General features: G+C 40.0%; 7 non-coding genes across 7 annotated transcripts; all 7 read right to left on the bottom strand.

Moving 5' to 3' along the window:
* Positions 1-3,225: 3,225 nt before the first annotated feature.
* On the bottom strand, positions 3,226-3,298 carry TRNAV-CAC (transfer RNA valine (anticodon CAC)). The gene has a single exon. It is a non-coding gene; the product is annotated as a tRNA-Val (tRNA).
* A 2,857-nt stretch (positions 3,299-6,155) lies between these two features.
* TRNAV-CAC (transfer RNA valine (anticodon CAC)) lies at positions 6,156-6,228 on the bottom strand. Its single transcript has one exon. It is a non-coding gene; the product is annotated as a tRNA-Val (tRNA).
* Positions 6,229-10,086: 3,858 nt separating this feature from the next.
* On the bottom strand, positions 10,087-10,159 carry TRNAV-CAC (transfer RNA valine (anticodon CAC)). Its single transcript has one exon. It is a non-coding gene; the product is annotated as a tRNA-Val (tRNA).
* A 4,218-nt stretch (positions 10,160-14,377) lies between these two features.
* On the bottom strand, positions 14,378-14,450 carry TRNAV-CAC (transfer RNA valine (anticodon CAC)). The gene has a single exon. It is a non-coding gene; the product is annotated as a tRNA-Val (tRNA).
* A 2,657-nt stretch (positions 14,451-17,107) lies between these two features.
* TRNAV-CAC (transfer RNA valine (anticodon CAC)) lies at positions 17,108-17,180 on the bottom strand. The gene has a single exon. It is a non-coding gene; the product is annotated as a tRNA-Val (tRNA).
* A 288-nt stretch (positions 17,181-17,468) lies between these two features.
* On the bottom strand, positions 17,469-17,540 carry TRNAP-UGG (transfer RNA proline (anticodon UGG)). Its single transcript has one exon. It is a non-coding gene; the product is annotated as a tRNA-Pro (tRNA).
* Positions 17,541-20,293: 2,753 nt separating this feature from the next.
* TRNAV-CAC (transfer RNA valine (anticodon CAC)) lies at positions 20,294-20,366 on the bottom strand. Its single transcript has one exon. It is a non-coding gene; the product is annotated as a tRNA-Val (tRNA).
* Between the last annotated feature and the right edge of the window lie 49 nt (positions 20,367-20,415).

Raw genomic sequence — 20,415 nt, 5'->3', positions numbered from 1 at the left:
AGAGGAGATGCAAATATAAATGTATTAGAAAAATACATAAAGAGGAGTGATATGCTTTTATTCATGCAAGGCTAGAAAAAATCCCCATACTGTCGAAAGCATTCATACACCACCGAATGGAAATAAACAATTCTGACATTAAACGTAAAGGTGACGATGCATTTGTATCATCACCTTGAGAAGGATCATCTAGGAATTGAGCCCAGGCCTCAGCACTTAAAAACCAGAAACACTCCACTAAAATAAGAGGCCTGTTGGTGCCAACAATTCTCAAAGTTAATGCTTGTTCTGGTTGAGCATTGAACCGAATGCAGGGCTCTTTTGAAAGTGAGGTCTGTGAATCAACAGATACATCCACATGCCAATTATGTTATTGTTTTTAAGAGAATTCCCTTTCTTGGAACGAGACTGCATGAACCCATCTTCAGGGCCTGGACAATTTCATGCAAAACGGCAACTCTCAACATTGCAACCAAGACAATATAACAAGTGTTTCTGCCTGGTTTCGAACGGGCGACCTTTCGCGTGTGAGGCAAACGTGATAACCACTACACTACAGAAACAGATACCTATAGTTGATTCTTCTGTAATGAAACTGCTCAAAGAAGGATATTCCAAGGGCATCTGGTTTTAGATTTCTTTCATGCAACCTGCCCGACAGCCCTATCTGAACGCTTGTATATGCCTTGCAAGTTCAGCATTTTTGCAAAATGCTTAAAGAGAAATGTTTCCTATTTGCTCAGGCAGGGCAAGTTTAAAAGCATGAGACTCTAGCAAATATTCATCCACTACTGCAAAGAGAAAATTGGTATTGGCTTTAAAATGCATACTTCAAAAGAGCACCAATGAAAGGGCTCGTCCTGGATTTGAACCCAGGACCTCTCGCACCCAAAGCGAGAATCATACCCCTAGAGCAATGAGCCGTCGAAAGGCCCTCACCTCTGAAAAGGTAATACCAGCTCTAAGCCCGCAATGAAGATCATGCTGGGGACTTTTTCATGCTTGGTCTGTGAATACACATGAAATTCAGTGTCAACTTACCCTTTCTCAAACGATAGCACTATCATTTGTAAGTGTCCCCTTTTATTTTGTCTCAGCATTGGACACGTCTTACAGGAAGTCAGCAGTTATTTATATATTTCTGCATTGGCTAGATCCTAAAGAGAAAGAATAAAAAGTTGTTCATAACAACATAAGAAACACATTTTGCCTTTTCTCTCAAATACTTATTCCCTTTGTGCAAATCACAATGCCAAGGTGAATAGCTGGGCCACAGATTCTGGTTAATTATCTACATCTTGAATGCTAGAACCAATAAAAACTGCCTAAAGCAGGACTAAAGCATTCCTTGCATAGCCTCTAACATCATAACATAACTGAGCTGCTGGTAGCAAGCTAAACAATACCTTCCCAAAATGAGAAGTACATGTGCTTATCTGCTCAATCAGCGCTCGATCAGCGCTCGATCAGGCGCGATATAGAAAAGGTGGAAAGGGTCCAAATGGCTGTCCCTTCCTTTTTAGGGTGGGTCCTGCTGACTATCATAGGATTCCTTGTAAGAGTGGCCAGGGTCAGAGGAAAAACTTTTAACCCTTCTTTGTGTTCTCTCTAGAAGCAGGCATTTTCTGTGCCTTTAATTTCAGGCTTTTCCCAGCAGTCTCTGTTCTGCCTATGTAAATTAACAAAAGCAGTGCTTATTCCTCACTTGCTCTAATGTCCTTCCTGTCCACAAAGCTCTGCCTAAGTATGCTTTTTTTCATTTTCAGGGAAATTCTAAATGGTTTCTCTGTCCAGTCTGTGGCAGTAGAATGCTGATTATGATGCCATGTTTTGTTGAATCACCAAGGTACAACTACAGAGAGATATATGAGTCTGAAGGACATGGAACTCTTAGCTAACACATCACAATCTGTGATGCTTGCCAAACAGGCACTACATTCTGGTGCGCTGATGATCAGAACATTCTGCTCCTAAAGGAAAGAAAAGACCGCTTGATTGAAAATAAAGTCTCTGTTCATATTAACGCTCTCTCTCTCCCTATATCTATCTATCTATCTATCTATCTGTCTGTCTGTCTGTCTGTCTGTCTGTCTGTCTGTCTGTCTGTCTGTCTGTCTGTCTGTCTGTCTGTCTGTCTGTCTGTCTGTCTGTCTGTCTGTCTGTCTGTCTGTCTGTCTGTCTGTCTGTCCGTCCATCCATCCATCTATTTATCTATCTATCTATCTATCTATCTATCTATCTATCTATCTATCTATCTATCTATCTATCTATCTATCTATCTATCTATCTATCTATCTATCTATCTATCTATCTATCTATCTATCTATCTATCTATCTATCTATCTATCTATCTATCTTTATATTTGGATACATGCATACACATAGATATGCCATGCATTTCTTTGGATTTGTTTCAACCTCTTGCCATTTATTTGAGAATCCCTACTTTTCAAGTGACTGCAAATGAAGGCATCTCTGGCACGTTTTGGCTGATGCAAGGTAACCAAAACCGAAGACAACTTTTAATAAAAATCATTGGTTTCTTTGTTAACGTGCACTGTCAAAACATGGGACTTTTATACGTCAGGTAAATATGATAACCAATACACAACAGAAGCAGAAGCAGATTGCTTATCAATGACGTGATAGAACAGTTGTGATTTGAGTGGAAGAAGCGCCCCTGAATTGATACTTATTATATACAGCCTGTAAGATAGTCAAAAATGCATGCTAGGAGAGGAGATGCAAATATAAATGTATTAGAAAAATACATAAAGAGGAGTGATATGCTTTTATTCATGCAAGGCTAGAAAAAATCCCCATACTGTCGAAAGCATTCATACACCACCAAATGGAAATAAACAATTCTGACATTAAACGTAAAGGTGACGATGCATTTGTATCATCACCTTGAGAAGGGTCATCTAGGAATTGAGCCCAAGCCTCAGCACTTAAAAACCAGAAGCACTCCACTAAAATAAGAGGCCTGTTGGTGCCAACAATTCTCAAAGTTAATGCTTGTTCTGGTTGAGCATTGAACCGAATGCAGGGCTCTTTTGAAAGTGAGGTCTGTGAATCAACAGATACATCCACATGCCAATTATGTTATTGTTTTTAAGAGAATTCACTTTCTTGGAACGAGACTGCATGAACCCATCTTCAGGGCCTGGACAATTTCATGCAAAACGGCAACTCTCAACATTGCAACCAAGACAATATAACAAGTGTTTCCGCCCGGTTTCGAACCGGGGACCTTTCGCGTGTGAGGCGAACGTGATAACCACTACACTACAGAAACAGATACCTACAGTTGATTCTTCTGTGATGAAACTGCTCAAAACAGGCTATTCCAAGGGCATCTGGTTTTAGATTTCTTTCATGCGACCTGCCCGACAGCCCTATCTGAACGCTTGTATATGCCTTGCAAGTTCAGCATTTTTGCAAAATGCTTAAAGAGAAATGTTTCCTATTTGCTCAGGCAGGGCAAGTTTAAAAGCATGAGACTCTAGCAAATATTCATCCACTACTGCAAAGAGAAAATTGATATTGGCTTTGAAATGCATACTTCAAAATTACTTTAAAAGAGCACCAATGAAAGGGCTCGTCCGGGATTTGAACCTGGGACCTCTCTCACCCAAAAGCGAGAATCATACCCCTAGACCAACGAGCCGTCGAAAGGCCCTCACCTCTGAAAAGGTAATACCAGCTCTAAGCCCGCAATGAAGATCATGCTGGGGTCTTTTTCATGCTTGGTCTGTGAATTCACAGGAAATTCAGTGTCAACTTACCCTTTCTCAAACGATAGCACTATCATTTGTAAGTGTCCCCTTTTATTTTGTCTCAGCATTGGACACGTCTTACAGGAAGTCAGCAGTTATTTATATATTTCTGCATTGGCTAGAGCCTAAAGAGTAAGAATAAAAAGTTGTTCATAACAACATAAGAAACACATTTTGCCTTTTCTCTCAAATACTTATTCCCTTTGTACAAATCACAATGCCAAGGTGAATAGCTGGGCCACAGATTCTGGCTAATTATCTACATCTTGAATGCAAGAACCAATAAAAACTGCCTAATGCAGGACTAAAGTATTCCTTGCATAGCCTCTAACATCATAACATAACTGAGCTGCTGGTAGCAAGCTAAACAATACCTTCCCAAAATGAGAAGTACATATGCTTATCCGCTCGATCAGCGCTCGATCAGGTTCGATCAGGCGAGATATAGAAAAGGTGGAAAGGATCCAAATGGCTGTCCCTTCCTTTTTAGGGTGGGTCCTGCTGACTATCATAGGATTCCTTGTAAGAGTGGCCAGGGTCAGAGGAAAAACTTTCAACCCTTCTTCGTGTTCTCTCTAGAAGCAGGCATTTTCTGTGCCTTTAATTTCAGGCTTTTCCCAGCAGTCTCTGTTCTGCCTATGTAAATTAACAAAAGCAGTGCTTATTCCTCACTTGCTCTAATGTCCTTCCTGTCCACAAAGCTCTGCCTAAGTATGCTTTTTTTCTTTTTCAGGGAAATTCTAAATGGTTTCTCTGTCCAGTCTGTGGCAGTAGAATGCTGATTATGATGCCATGTTTTGTTGAATCACCAAGGTACAACTACAGAGAGATATATGAGTCTGAAGGACATGGAACTCTTAGCTAACACATCACAATATGTGATGCTTGCCAAACAGGCACTACATTCTGGTGCGCTGATGATCAGAACATTCTGCTCCTAAAGGAAAGAAAAGACCGCTTGATTGAAAATAAAGTCTGTGTTTATATTAATGCTCTCCCTATATCTATCTATCTATCTATCTATCTATCTATCTATCTATCTATCTATCTATCTGTCTGTCTGTCTGTCTGTCTGTCTGTCTGTCTGTCTGTCTGTCTGTCTGTCTGTCTGTCTGTCCGTCCGTCCGTCCGTCCATCCATCCATCCATCCATCCATCCATCCATCCATCCATCTATTTATCTTTCTATCTATCTATCTATCTATCTATCTATCTATCTATCTATCTATCTATCTATCTGTCTGTCTGTCTGTCTGTCTGTCTGTCTGTCTGTCTGTCTGTCTGTCTGTCTGTCTGTCCGTCCGTCCGTCCGTCCGTCCGTCCGTCCGTCCGTCCATCCATCCATCCATCTATTTATCTATCTATCTATCTATCTATCTATCTATCTATCTATCTATCTATCTATCTATCTATCTATCTATCTATCTATCTATCTATCTATCTATCTATCTATCTATCTATCTATCTATCTATCTATCTATCTATCTATCTATCTATCTATCTTTATATTTGGATACATGCATACACCTACACATAGATATGCCATGCATTTCTTTGGATTTGTTTCAACCTCTTGCCATTTATTTGAGAATCCCTACTTTTCAAGTGACTGCAAATGTAGTCATCTCTGGCACGTTTTGGCTGATGCAAGGTAACCAAAACACAAGACAACTTTTAATAAAAATCATTGGTTTCTTTGTTAACGTGCACTGTCAAAACATGGGACTTTCACACGTCAGGTAAATATGATAACCAATACACAACAGAAGCAGATGCAGATTGCTTATCAATGTTGTGATAGAACAGTTGTGATTTGAGTAGAAGAAGCGCCCCTGAATTGATACTTATTATATACAGCCTGTAAGATAGTCAAAAATGCATGCTAGGAGAGGAGATGCAAATATAAATGTATTAGAAAAATACATAAAGAGGAGTGATATGCTTTTATTCATGCAAGGCTAGAAAAAATCCCCATACTGTCGAAAGCATTCATACACCACCAAATGGAAATAAACAATTCTGACATTAAACGTAAAGGTGACGATGCATTTGTATCATCACCTTGAGAAGGATCATCTAGGAATTGAGCCCAGGCCTCAGCACTTAAAAACCAGAAACACTCCACTAAAATAAGAGGCCTGTTGGTGCCAACAATTCTCAAAGTTAATGCTTGTTCTGGTTGAGCATTGAACCGAATGCAGGGCTCTTTTGAAAGTGAGGTCTGTGAATCAACAGATACATCCACATGCCAATTATGTTATTGTTTTTAAGAGAATTCACTTTCTTGGAACGAGACTGCATGAACCCATCTTCAGGGCCTGGACAATTTCATGCAAAACGGCAACTCTCAACATTGCAGGCAAGACAATATAACTAGTGTTTCTGCCCGGTTTCGAACCGGGGACCTTTCGCGTGTGAGGCGAATGTGATAACCACTACACTACAGAAACAGATACCTACAGTTGATTCTTCTGTGATGAAACTGCTCAAAACAGGCTATTCCAAGGGCATCTGGTTTTAGATTTCTTTCATGCAACCTGCCCGACAGCCCTATCTGAACGCTTGTATATGCCTTGCAAGTTCAGCATTTTTGCAAAATGCTTAAAGAGAAATGTTTCCTATTTGCTCAGGCAGGGCAAGTTTAAAAGCATGAGACTCTAGCAAATATTCATCCACTACTGCAAAGAGAAAATTGGTATTGGCTTTGAAATGCATACTTCAAAATAGCACCAATGAATGGGCTCGTCCGGGATTTGCACCCAGGACCTCTTGCACCCAAAGCGAGAATCATACCCCTAGACCAACGAGCCGTCAAAAGGCCCTCACCTCTGAAAAGGTAATACCAGCTCTAAGCCCGCAATGAAGATCATGCTGGGGACTTTTTCATGCTTGGTCTGTGAATTCACAGGAAATTCAGTGTCAACTTACCCTTTCTCAAACGATAGCACTATCATTTGTAAGTGTCCCCTTTTATTTTGTCTCAGCATTGGACACGTCTTACAGGAAGTCAGCAGTTATTTATATATTTCTGCATTGGCTAGAGCCTAAAGAGAAAGAATAAAAAGTTGTTCATAACAACATAAGAAACACATTTTGCCTTTTCTTTCAAATACTTATTCCCTTTGTGCAAATCACAATGCCAAGGTGAATAGCTGGGCCACAGATTCTGGGTAATTATCTACATCTTGAATGGAAGAACCAATAAAAACTGCCTAATGCAGGACTAAAGCATTCCTTGCATAGCCTCTAACATCATAACATAACTGAGCTGCTGGTAGCAAGCTAAACAATACCTTCCCAAAATGAGAAGTACATGTGCTTATCCGCTCAATCAGCACTCGATCAGCACTCGATCAGGCGAGATATAGAAAAGGTGGAAAGGGTCCAAATGGCTGTCCCTTCCTTTTTAGGGTGGGTCCTGCTGACGATCATAGGATTCCTTGTAAGAGTGGCCAGGGTCAGAGGAAAAACTTTCAACCCTTCTTAGTGTTCTCTCTAGAAGCAGGCATTTTCTGTGCCTTTAATTTCAGGCTTTTCCCAGCAGTCTCTGTTCTGCCTATGTAAATTAACAAAAGCAGTGCTTATTCCTCACTTGCTCTAATGTCCTTCCTGTCCACAAAGCTCTGCCTAAGTATGCTTTTTTTCTTTTTCAGGGAAATTCTAAATGGTTACTCTGTCCAGTCTGTGGCAGTAGAATGCTGATTATGATGCCATGTTTTGTTGAATCTCCAAGGTACAACTACAGAGAGATATATGAGTCTGAAGGACATGGAACTCTTAGCTAACACATCACAATATGTGATGCTTGCCAAACAGGCACTACATTCTGGTGCGCTGATGATCAGAACATTCTGCTCCTAAAGGAAAGAAAAGACAGCTTGATTGAAAATAAAGTCTCTGTTTATATTAACGCTCTCTCTCTCCCTATATCTATCTATCTATCTATCTATCTATCTATCTATCTATCTATCTATCTATCTATCTATCTATCTGTCTGTCAGTCTGTCTGTCTGTCTGTCTATCTATCTATCTATCTATCTATCTATCTATCTAATCTATCTATCTATCTATCTATCTTTATATTTGGATACATGCATACACCTACACATAGATATGCCATGCATTTCTTTGGATTTGTTTCAACCTCTTGCCATTTATTTGAGAATCCCTACTTTTCAAGTGACTGCAAATGTAGTCATCTCTGGCACGTTTTGGCTGATGCAAGGTAACCAAAACACAAGACAACTTTTAATAAAAATCATTGGTTTCTTTGTTAACGTGCACTGTCAAAACATGGGACTTTCACACGTCAGGTAAATATGATAACCAATACACAACAGAAGCAGATGCAGATTGCTTATCAATGTCGTGATAGAACAGTTGTGATTTGAGTAGAAGAAGCGCCCCTGAATTGATACTTATTTTATACAGCCTGTAAGATAGTCAAAAATGCATGCTAGGAGAGGAGATGCAAATATAAATGTATTAGAAAAATAAATAAAGAGGAGTGATATGCTTTTATTCATGCAAGGCTAGAAAAAATCCCCATACTGTCGAAAGCATTCATACACCACCAAATGGAAATAAACAATTCTGACATTAAACGTAAAGGTGACGATGCATTTGTATCATCACCTTGAGAAGGATCATCGAGGAATTGAGCCCAGGCCTCAGCACTTAAAAACCAGAAACACTCCACTAAAATAAGAGGCCTGTTGGTGCCAACAATTCTCAAAGTTAATGCTTGTTCTGGTTGAGCATTGAACCGAATGCAGGGCTCTTTTGAAAGTGAGGTCTGTGAATCAACAGATACTGTAGTGTAGTTCCTATTATCCCAATAGGCTCTGCGCATTGGAATAATACCTTCAATAGTATAGGCCTAGACCAGACGTTAACTAGGTCTTCTATTGTCGATATTAGACTTAAAGTTTTGGGTTTGCCAGCTAGCTCAGAGTTCACTAGAAACTTTCTCGAATAGGCAAGGAGGAGTTGAACCTCCCTGGATAGACAAGAAGGGATTTAGTTTCTGACAACCATAGAACATGACAACTTTGCTCTCCCCTAATCAAGAGTGTATCTCTAGAGTCGTGTGAAAACAAAAGACAACTTATTTTACTCAGTCAGTACGTGCATTCTTAGTCTCACCAGATTGTAGAGAAAAGGAAGAGACGGGCGTGTTCAATAAAAGATGGTATTTATTGATCAGTCTCTTTTCTCGTACAAGAGAAATGGATCGATATTATTGCAATACTTATGGTTAAGTAAAGTGCATACAATAAAAGCAGAAGTATAAAATAATACTGTAAAAACATTTATATGGTTTCTAAGCCATAAGGTGGTTTAAAATGGATAAAATAGATACATACATATATACATTTGACTAATCGTACTCAACTGGTGTTTCTAACTACGCCTACCCCGGTGTACCTGACCTAAGCCTAATACGTGGGCGGGAATAGAAAGTAGCAGTTTAAGTTAAGTTTGTTTTGCCAAGTGACTGACTCAAGAATTCTCTGCAAGGGGTTATTCAGCTCTGTACCTGGAATCTAGGATGAATGAGGGATGGTATCTCTCGTCTCTAGTCTCGATATTCCAGGCTGCCTGCGAGGGCTACCCGGAAGCGCCGGAGCTGGATTTCTCGGCAGGAGAAAGCAGCGTCTCGTTCTCAGCGCGTCAGGAAGGCGGGGCTGCGCCAGCGGGGTCTGCTCTGCTCTGGGCTTCGGCAAGTCTGGCTGCTCCGATCTCGTCACCACCGCGTGTGTTTGCTTAAGGCAATACCGGTAATATTTATACCTGTAAGGTGCCGAGATTGACGTAAGGATGGACATAGATACGTCAATAAGGATGTCATACGACTTGGTCGTTAGCACATTCTGTTGCTGAAAGTCTCGATGAAATCAAAACAATGGCCGCAGGGTTTTTCCCAGGTTGTCATAGGTTTGATTTGTTTTGAGAACTCCGTATGCCTTATCAGGGGCTGGAGGAATATCGCTTGTCTAATTAGATGGCAAGAGTTATGACCTAATCAGATAACACGTTCCTGTGCCGTAGTGTGGCTTAATCAGATAACGGTTTCTGCATCATGGGATGGCTGCTAGTTAACTTGTTAACCAGAACAGGGTCAGGAATAGGGGGATCGATACAGAACCTATAGGAATACATCACAATACATCCACATGCCAATTATGTTATTGTTTTTAAGAGAATTCACTTTCTTGGAACGAGACTGCATGAACCCATCTTCAGGGCCTAGACAATTTCATGCAAAACGGCAACTCTCAACATTGCAACCAAGACAATATAACAAGTGTTTCTGCCCGGTTTCGAACCGGGGACCTTTCGCGTGTGAGGCGAATGTGATAACCACTACACTACAGAAACAGATACCTACAGTTGATTCTTCTGTGATGAAACTGCTCAAAACAGGCTATTCCAAGGGCATCTGGTTTTAAGTTTCTTTCATGCAACCTGCCCGACAGCCCTATCTGAACGCTTGTATATGCCTTGCAAGTTCAGCATTTTTGCAAAATGCTTAAAGAGAAATGTTTCCTATTTGCTCAGGCAGGGCAAGTTTAAAAGCATGAGACTCTAGCAAATATTCATCCACTACTGCAAAGAGAAAATTGGTATTGGCTTTGAAATGCATACTTCAAAATAGCACCAATGAAAGGGCTCGTCCGGGATTTGCACCCGGGACCTCTCGCACCCAAAGCGAGAATCATAACCCTAGACCAACGAGCCGTCGAAAGGCCCTCACCTCTGAAAAGGTAATACCAGCTCTAAGCCCGCAATGAAGATCATGCTGGGGACTTTTTCATGCTTGGTCTGTGAATACACATGAAATTCAGTGTCAACTTACCCTTTCTCAAACGATAGCACTATCATTTGTAAGTGTCCCCTTTTATTTTGTCTCAGCATTGGACACGTCTTACAGGAAGTCAGCAGTTACTTATATATTTCTGCATTGGCTAGAGCCTAAAGAGAAAGAATAAAAAGTTGTTCATAACAACATAAGAAACACATTTTGCCTTTTCTCTCAAATACTCATTCCCTTTGTGCAAATCACAATGCCAAGGTGAATAGAAGGGCCACAGATTCTGGCTAATTATCTACATCTTGAATGCAAGAACCAATAAAAACTGCCTAATGCAGGACTAAAGCATTCCTTGCATAGCCTCTAACATCATAACATAACTGAGCTGCTGGTAGCAAGCTAAACAATACCTTCCCAAAATGAGAAGTACATGTGCTTATCCGCTCAATCAGGCTCGATCAGGCGAGATATAGAAAAGGTGGAAAGGGTCCAAATGGCTGTCCCTTCCTTTTTAGGGTGGGTCCTGCTGACTATCATAGGATTCCTTGTAAGAGTGGCCAGGGTCAGAGGAAAAAATGTCAACCCTTCTTAGTGTTCTCTCTAGAAGCAGGCATTTTCTGTGCCTTTAATTTCAGGCTTTTCCCAGCAGTCTCTGTTCTGCCTATGTAAATTAACAAAAGCAGTGCTTATTCCTCACTTGCTCTAATGTCCTTCCTGTCCACAAAGCTCTGCCTAAGTATGCTTTTTTTCTTTTTCAGGGAAATTCTAAATGGTTTCTCTGTCCAGTCTGTGGCAGTAGAATGCTGATTATGATGCCATGTTTTGTTGAATCACCAAGGTACAACTACAGAGAGATATATGAGTCTGAAGGACATGGAACTCTTAGCTAACACATCACAATATGTGATGCTTGCCAAACAGGCACTACATTCTGGTGCGCTGATGATCAGAACGTTCTGCTCCTAAAGGAAAGAAAAGACCGCTTGATTGAAAATAAAGTCTCTGTTTATATTAACGCTCTCTCTCTCCCTATATCTATCTATCTATCTATCTATCTATCTATCTATCTATCTATCTATCTATCTATCTATCTATCTATCTATCTATCTATCTATCTATCTATCTATCTATCTATCTATCTATCTATCTATCTATCTATCTATTTATCTATCTATCTATCTATCTATCTATCTATCTATCTATCTATCTATCTATCTATCTATCTGTCTGTCCGTCCGTCCGTCCGTCCGTCCGTCCATCCATCCATCCATCCATCCATCCATCTATTTATCTATCTATCTATCTATCTATCTATCTATCTATCTATCTATCTATCTATCTATCTATCTATCTATCTATCTATCTATCTATCTATCTATCTATCTATCTATCTATCTATCTATCTATCTATCTATCTATCTATCTATCCATCTATCTATCTATCTATCTATCTATCTATCTATCTATCTATCTATCTATCTATCTATCTATCTATCTAATCTATCTATCTATCTATCTATATATCTATCTATCTATATATCTATCTATCTATCTTTATATTTGGATACATGCATACACCTACACATAGATATGCCATGCATTTCTTTGGATTTGTTTCAACCTCTTGCCATTTATTTGAGAATCCCTACTTTTCAAGTGACTGCAAATGAAGTCATCTCTGGCACGTTTTGGCTGATGCAAGGTAACCAAAACACAAGACAACTTTTAATAAAAATCATTGGTTTCTTTGTTAACGTGCACTGTCAAAACATGGGACTTTCACACGTCAGGTAAATATGATAACCAATACACAACAGAAGCAGATGCCGATTGCTTATCAATGTCGTGATAGAACAGTTGTGTTTTGAGTAGAAGAAGCGCCCCTGAATTGATACTTATTATATACAGCCTGTAAGATAGTCAAAAATGCATGCTAGGAGAGGAGATGCAAATATAAATGTATTAGAAAAATAAATAAAGAGGAGTGATATGCTTTTATTCATGCAAGGCTAGAAAAAATCCCCATACTGTCGAAAGCATTCATACACCACCAAATGGAAATAAACAATTCTGACATTAAACGTAAAGGTGACGATGCATTTGTATCATCACCTTGAGAAGGATCATCTAGGAATTGAGCCCAGGCCTCAGCACTTAAAAACCAGAAACACTCCACTAAAATAAGAGGCCTGTTGGTGCCAACAATTCTCAAAGTTAATGCTTGTTCTGGTTGAGCATTGAACCGAATGCAGGGCTCTTTTGAAAGTGAGGTCTGTGAATCAACAGATACTGTAGTGTAGTTCCTATTATCCCAATAGGCTCTGCGCATTGGAATAATACCTTCAATAGTATAGGCCTAGACCAGACGTTAACTAGGTCTTCTATTGTCGATATTAGACTTAAAGTTTTGGGTTTGCCAGCTAGCTCAGAGTTCACTAGAAACTTTCTCGAATAGGCAAGGAGGAGTTGAACCTCCCTGGATAGACAAGAAGGGATTTAGTTTCTGACAACCATAGAACATGACAACTTTGCTCTCCCCTAATCAAGAGTGTATCTCTAGAGTCGTGTGAAAACAAAAGACAACTTATTTTACTCAGTCAGTACGTGCATTCTTAGTCTCACCAGATTGTAGAGAAAAGGAAGAGACGGGCGTGTTCAATAAAAGATGATATTTATTGATCAGTCTCTTTTCTCGTACAAGAGAAATGGATCGATATTATTGCAATACTTATGGTTAAGTAAAGTGCATACAATAAAAGCAGAAGTATAAAATAATACTGTAAAAACATTTATATGGTTTCTAAGCCATAAGGTGGTTTAAAATGGATAAAATAGATACATACATATATACATTTGACTAATCGTACTCAACTGGTGTTTCTAACTACGCCTACCCCGGTGTACCTGACCTAAGCCTAATACGTGGGCGGGAATAGAAAGTAGCAGTTTAAGTTAAGTTTGTTTTGCCAAGTGACTGACTCAAGAATTCTCTGCAAGGGGTTATTCAGCTCTGTACCTGGAATCTAGGATGAATGAGGGATGGTATCTCTCGTCTCTGGTCTCGATATTCCAGGCTGCCTGCGAGGGCTACCCGGAAGCGCCGGAGCTAGATTTCTCGGCAGGAGAAAGCAGCGTCTCGTTCTCAGCGCGTCAGGAAGGCGGGGCTGCGCCAGCGGGGTCTGCTCTGCTCTGGGCTTCGGCAAGTCTGGCTGCTCCGATCTCGTCACCACCGCGTGTGTTTGCTTAAGGCAATACCGGTAATATTTATACCTGTAAGGTGCCGAGATTGACGTATGGATGGACATAGATACGTCAATAAGGATGTCATACGACTTGGTCGTTAGCACATTCTGTTGCTGAAGTTCTCGATGAAATCAAAACAATGGCCGCAGGGTTTTTCCCAGGTTGTCATAGGTTTGATTTGTTTTGAGAACTCCCTATGCCTTATCAGGGGCTGGAGGAATATCGCTTGTCTAATTAGATGGCAAGCGTTATGACCTAATCAGATAACACGTTCCTGTGCCGTAGTGTGGCTTAATCAGATAACGGTTTCTGCATCATGGGATGGCTGCTAGTTAACTTGTTAACCAGAACAGGGTCAGGAATAGGGGGATCGATACAGAACCTATAGGAATACATCACAATACATCCACATGCCAATTATGTTATTGTTTTTAAGAGAATTCACTTTCTTGGAACGAGACTGCATGAACCCATCTTCAGGGCCTAGACAATTTCATGCAAAACGGCAACTCTCAACATTGCAACCAAGACAATATAACAAGTGTTTCTGCCCGGTTTCGAACCGGGGACCTTTCGCGTGTGAGGCGAATGTGATAACCACTACACTACAGAAACAGATACCTACAGTTGATTCTTCTGTGATGAAACTGCTCAAAACAGGCTATTCCAAGGGCAACTGGTTTTAGATTTCTTTCATGCAACCTGCCCGACAGCCCTATCTGAACGCTTGTATATGCCTTGCAAGTTCAGCATTTTTGCAAAATGCTTAAAGAGAAATGTTTCCTATTTGCTCAGGCAGGGCAAGTTTAAAAGCATGAGACTCTAGCAAATATTCATCCACTACTGCAAAGAGAAAATTGGTATTGGCTTTGAAATGCATACTTCAAAATAGCACCAATGAAAGGGCTCGTCCGGGATTTGCACCCGGGACCTCTCGCACCCAAAGCGAGAATCATAACCCTAGACCAACGAGCCGTCGAAAGGCCCTCACCTCTGAAAAGGTAATACCAGCTCTAAGCCCGCAATGAAGATCATGCTGGGGACTTTTTCATGCTTGGTCTGTGAATACACATGAAATTCAGTGTCAACTTACCCTTTCTCAAACGATAGCACTATCATTTGTAAGTGTCCCCTTTTATTTTGTCTCAGCATTGGACACGTCTTACAGGAAGTCAGCAGTTATTTATATATTTCTGCATTGGCTAGAGCCTAAAGAGAAAGAATAAAAAGTTGTTCATAACAACGTAAGAAACACATTTTGCCTTTTCTCTCAAATACTCATTCCCTTTGTGCAAATCACAATGCCAAGGTGAATAGAAGGACCACAGATTCTGGCTAATTATCTACATCTTGAATGCAAGAACCAATAAAAACTGCCTAATGCAGGACTAAAGCATTCCTTGCATAGCCTCTAACATCATAACATAACTGAGCTGCTGGTAGCAAGCTAAACAATACCTTCCCAAAATGAGAAGTACATGTGCTTATCCGCTCAATCAGCGCTCGATCAGGCGAGATATAGAAAAGGTGGAAAGGGTCCAAATGGCTGTCCCTTCCTTTTTAGGGTGGGTCCTGCTGACTATCATAGGATTCCTTGTAAGAGTGGCCAGGGTCAGAGGAAAAACTTTCAACCCTTCTTAGTGTTCTCTCTAGAAGCAGGTATTTTCTGTGCCTTTAATTTCAGGCTTTTCCCAGCAGTCTCTGTTCTGCCTATGTAAATTAACAAAAGCAGTGCTTATTCCTCACTTGCTCTAATGTCCTTCCTGTCCACAAAGCTCTGCCTAAGTATGCTTTTTTTCTTTTTCAGGGAAATTCTAAATGGTTTCTCTGTCCAGTCTGTGGCAGTAGAATGCTGATTATGATGCCATGTTTTGTTGAATCACCAAGGTACAACTACAGAGAGATATATGAGTCTGAAGGACATGGAACTCTTAGCTAACACATCACAATATGTGATGCTTGCCAAACAGGCACTACATTCTGGTGCGCTGATGATCAGAACGTTCTGCTCCTAAAGGAAAGAAAAGACCGCTTGATTGAAAATAAAGTCTCTGTTTATATTAACGCTCTCTCTCTCCCTATATCTATCTATCTATCTATCTATCTATCTATCTATCCATCTATTTATCTATCTATCTATCTATCTATCTATCTATCTATCTATCTGTCCGTCCGTCCGTCCGTCCGTCATTCCGTCCGTCCGTCCGTCCGTCCGTCCGTCCCTCCATCCATCCATCCATCCATCCATCCATCCATCCATCTATTTATCTATCTATCTATCTATCTATCTATCTATCTATCTATCTATCTATCTATCTATCTATCTATCTATCTATCTATCTATCTATCTATCTATCTATCTATATATCTATCTATCTATATATCTATCTATCTATCTTTATATTTGGATACATGCATACACCTACACATAGATATGCCATGCATTTCTTTGGATTTGTTTCAACCTCTTGCCATTTATTTGAGAATCCCTACTTTTCAAGTGACTGCAAATGAAGTCATCTCTGGCACGTTTTGGCTGATGCAAGGTAACCAAAACACAAGACAACTTTTAATAAAAATCATTGGTTTCTTTGTTAACGTGCTCTGTCAAAACATGGGACTTTCAAACGTCAGGTAAATATGATAACCAATACACAACAGAAGCAGATGCAGATTGCTTATCAATGTCGTGATAGAACAGTTGTGATTTGAGTAGAAGAAGCGCCCCTGAATTGATACTTATTATATACAGCCTGTAAGATAGTCAAAAATGCATGCTAGGAGAGGAGATGCAAATATAAATGTATTAGAAAAATACATAAAGAGGAGTGATATGCTTTTATTCATGCAAGGCTAGAAAAAATCCCCATACTGTCGAAAGCATTCATACACCACCAAATGGAAATAAACAATTCTGACATTAAACGTAAAGGTGACGATGCATTTGTATCATCACCTTGAGAAGGATCATCTAGGAATTGAGCCCAGGCCTCAGCACTTAAAAACCAGAAACACTCCACTAAAATAAGAGGCCTGTTGGTGCCAACAATTCTCAAAGTTAATGCTTGTTCTGGTTGAGCATTGAACCGAATGCAGGGCTCTTTTGAAAGTAAGGTCTGTGACTCAACAGATACATCCACATGCCAATTATGTTATTGTTTTTAAGAGAATTCACTTTCTTGGAACGAGACTGCATGAACCCATCTTCAGGGCCTGGACAATTTCATGCAAAACGGCAACTCTCAACATTGCAACCAAGACAATATAACAAGTGTTTCTGCCAGGTTTTGAACCGGGGACCTTTCGCGTGTGAGGCGAACATGATAACCACTACACTACAGAAACAGATACCTACAGTTGATTCTTCTGTGATGAAACTGCTCAAAACAGGCTATTCCAAGGGCATCTGGTTTTAGATTTCTTTCATGCAACCTGCCCGACAGCCCTATCTGAATGCTTGTATATGCCTTGCAAGTTCAGCATTTTTGCAAAATGCTTAAAGAGAAATGTTTCCTATTTCCTCAGGCAGGGCAAGTTTAAAAGCATGAGACTCTAGCAAATATTCATCCACTACTGCAAAGAGAAAATTGGTATTGGCTTTGAAATGCATACTTCAAAATAGCACCAATGAAAGGGCTCGTCCGGGATTTGAACCCGGGACCTCTCGCACCCAAAGCGAGAATCATTCCCCTAGACCAACGAGCCGTCGAAAGGCCCTCACCTCTGAAAAGGTAATACCAGCTCTAAGCCCGCAATGAAGATCATGCTGGGGACTTTTTCATGCTTGGTCTGTGAATACACATGAAATTCAGTGTCAACTTACCCTTTCTCAAACGATAGCACTATCATTTGTAAGTGTCCCCTTTTATTTTGTCTCAGCATTGGACACGTCTTACAGGAAGTCAGCAGTTATTTATATATTTCTGCATTGGCTAGAGCCTAAAGAGAAAGAATAAAAAGTTGTTCATAACAACATAAGAAACACATTTTGCCTTTTCTCTCCAATACTGATTCCCTTTGTGCAAATCGGAATGCCAAGGTGAATAGCTGGGCCACAGATTCTGGCTAATTATCTATCTCTTGAATGCAAGAAGCAATAAAAACTGCCTAATGCAGGACTAAAGCATTCCTTGCATAGCCTCTAACATCATAACATAACTGAGCTGCTGGTAGCAAGCTTAACAATACCTTCCCAAAATGAGAAGTACATATGCTTATCCGCTCAATCAGCGCTCGATAAGGCGAGATATAGAAAAGGTGGAAAGGGTCCAAATGGCTGTCCCTTCCTTTTTAGGGTGGGTCCTGCTGACTATCATAGGATTCCTTGTAAGAGTGGCCAGGGTCAGAGGAAAAACTTTCAACCCTTCTTAGTGTTCTCTCTAGAAGCAGGCATTTTCTGTGCCTTTAATTTCAGGCTTTTCCCAGCAGTCTCTGTTCTGCCTATGTAAATTAACAAAAGCAGTGCTTATTCCTCACTTGCTCTAATGTCCTTCCTGTCCACAAAGCTCTGCCTAAGTATGCTTTTTTTCTTTCTCAGGGAAATTCTAAATGGTTTCTCTGTCCAGTCTGTGGCAGTAGAATGCTGATTATGATGCCATGTTTTGTTGAATCACCAAGGTACAACTACAGAGAGATATATGAGTCTGAAGGACATGGAACTCTTAGCTATTACATCACAATATGTGATGCTTGCCAAACAGGCACTACATTCTGGTGCGCTGATGATCAGAACATTCTGCTCCTAAAGGAAAGAAAAGACCGCTTGATTGAAAATACAGTCTCTGTTTATATTAACGCTCTCTCTCTCCCTATATCTATCTATCTATCTATCTATCTATCTATCTATCTATCTATATATATATCTATCTATCTGTCTGTCTGTCTGTCTGTCTGTCTGTCTGTCTGTCTGTCTGTCTGTCTGTCTGTCTGTCTGTCTGTCTGTCTGTCTGTCTGTCCGTCCGTCCGTCCGTCCATCCATCCATCCATCCATCCATCCATCTATTTATCTATCTATCTATCTATCTATCTATCTATCTATCTATCTATCTATCTGTGTGTCCGTCCGTCCGTCCGTCCGTCCGTCCGTCCGTCCGCCCGTCCATCCATCCATCCATCCATCCATCCATCCATCCATCCATCTATTTATCTTTCTATCTATCTATCTATCTATCTATCTATCTATCTATCTATCTATCTATCTATCTATCTATCTATCTATCTATCTATCTATCAATCTATCAATCTATCTGTCTGTCTGTCTGTCTGTCTGTCTGTCTGTCTGTCTGTCTGTCTGTCTGTCTGTCCGTCCGTCCGTCCGTCTGTGCGTCCATCCATCCATCCATCCATCTATTTATCTATCATCTATCTATCTATCTATCTATCTATCTATCTATCTATCTATCTATCTATCTATCTATCTATCTATCTATCTATCTATCTATCTATCTATCTATCTATCTATCTATCTATCTATCTATCTATCTATCTATCTATCTATCTATCTATCTACCTATCTATCTATCTATCTATCTATCTAATCTATCTATCTATCTATATATCTATCTATCTATCTATCTATCTATCTTTATATTTAGATACATGCATACACCTACACATAGATATGCCATGCATTTCTTTGGATTTGTTTCAACCTCTTGCCATTTATTTGAGAATCCCTACTTTTCAAGTGACTGCAAATGTAGTCATCTCTGGCACGTTTTGGCTGATGCAAGGTAACCAAAACACAAGACAACTTTTAATAAAAATCATTGGTTTCTTTGTTAACGTGCACTGTCAAAACATGGGACTTTCACACGTCAGGTAAATATGATAACCAATACACAACAGAAGCAGATGCAGATTGCTTATCAATGTCGTGATAGAACAGTTGTGATTTGAAGAGAAGAAGCGCCCCTGAATTGATACTTATTATATACAGCCTGTAAGATAGTCAAAAATGCATGCTAGGAGAGGAGATGCAAATATAAATGTATTAGAAAAATACATAAAGAGGAGTGATATGCTTTTATTCATGCAAGGCTAGAAAAAATCCCCATACTGTCAAAAGCATTCATACACCACCAAATGGAAATAAACAATTCTGACATTAAACGTAAGGGTGACGATGCATTTGTATCATCACCTTGAGAAGGATCATCTAGGAATTGAGCCCAGGCCTCAGCACTTAAAAACCAGAAACACTCCACTAAAATAAGAGGCCTGTTGGCGCCAACAATTCTCAAAGTTAATGCTTGTTCTGGTTGAACATTGAACCGAATGCAGGGCTCTTTTGAAAGTGAGGTCTGTGAATCAACAGATACATAAACATGCCAATTATGTTATTGTTTTTAAGAGAATTCACTTTCTTGGAACGAGACTGCATGAACCCATCTTCAGGGCCTGGACAATTTCATGCAAAACGGCAACTCTCAACATTGCAACCAAGACAATATAACAAGTGTTTCTGCCCGGTTTCGAACCAGGGACCTTTCGTGTGTGAGGCGAATGTGATAACCACTACACTACAGAAACAGATACCTACAGTTGATTCTTCTGTGATGAAACTGCTCAAAACAGGCTA

The sequence above is a fragment of the Lissotriton helveticus genome, chromosome 8 (genome assembly GCF_964261635.1).
Source record: "Lissotriton helveticus chromosome 8, aLisHel1.1, whole genome shotgun sequence".
NCBI classification, from domain to species: Eukaryota; Metazoa; Chordata; class Amphibia; order Caudata; family Salamandridae; genus Lissotriton; species Lissotriton helveticus.
Note: the sequence above shows the minus strand (reverse complement) of the source record. Positions and strands in the feature narration are given on the sequence as shown.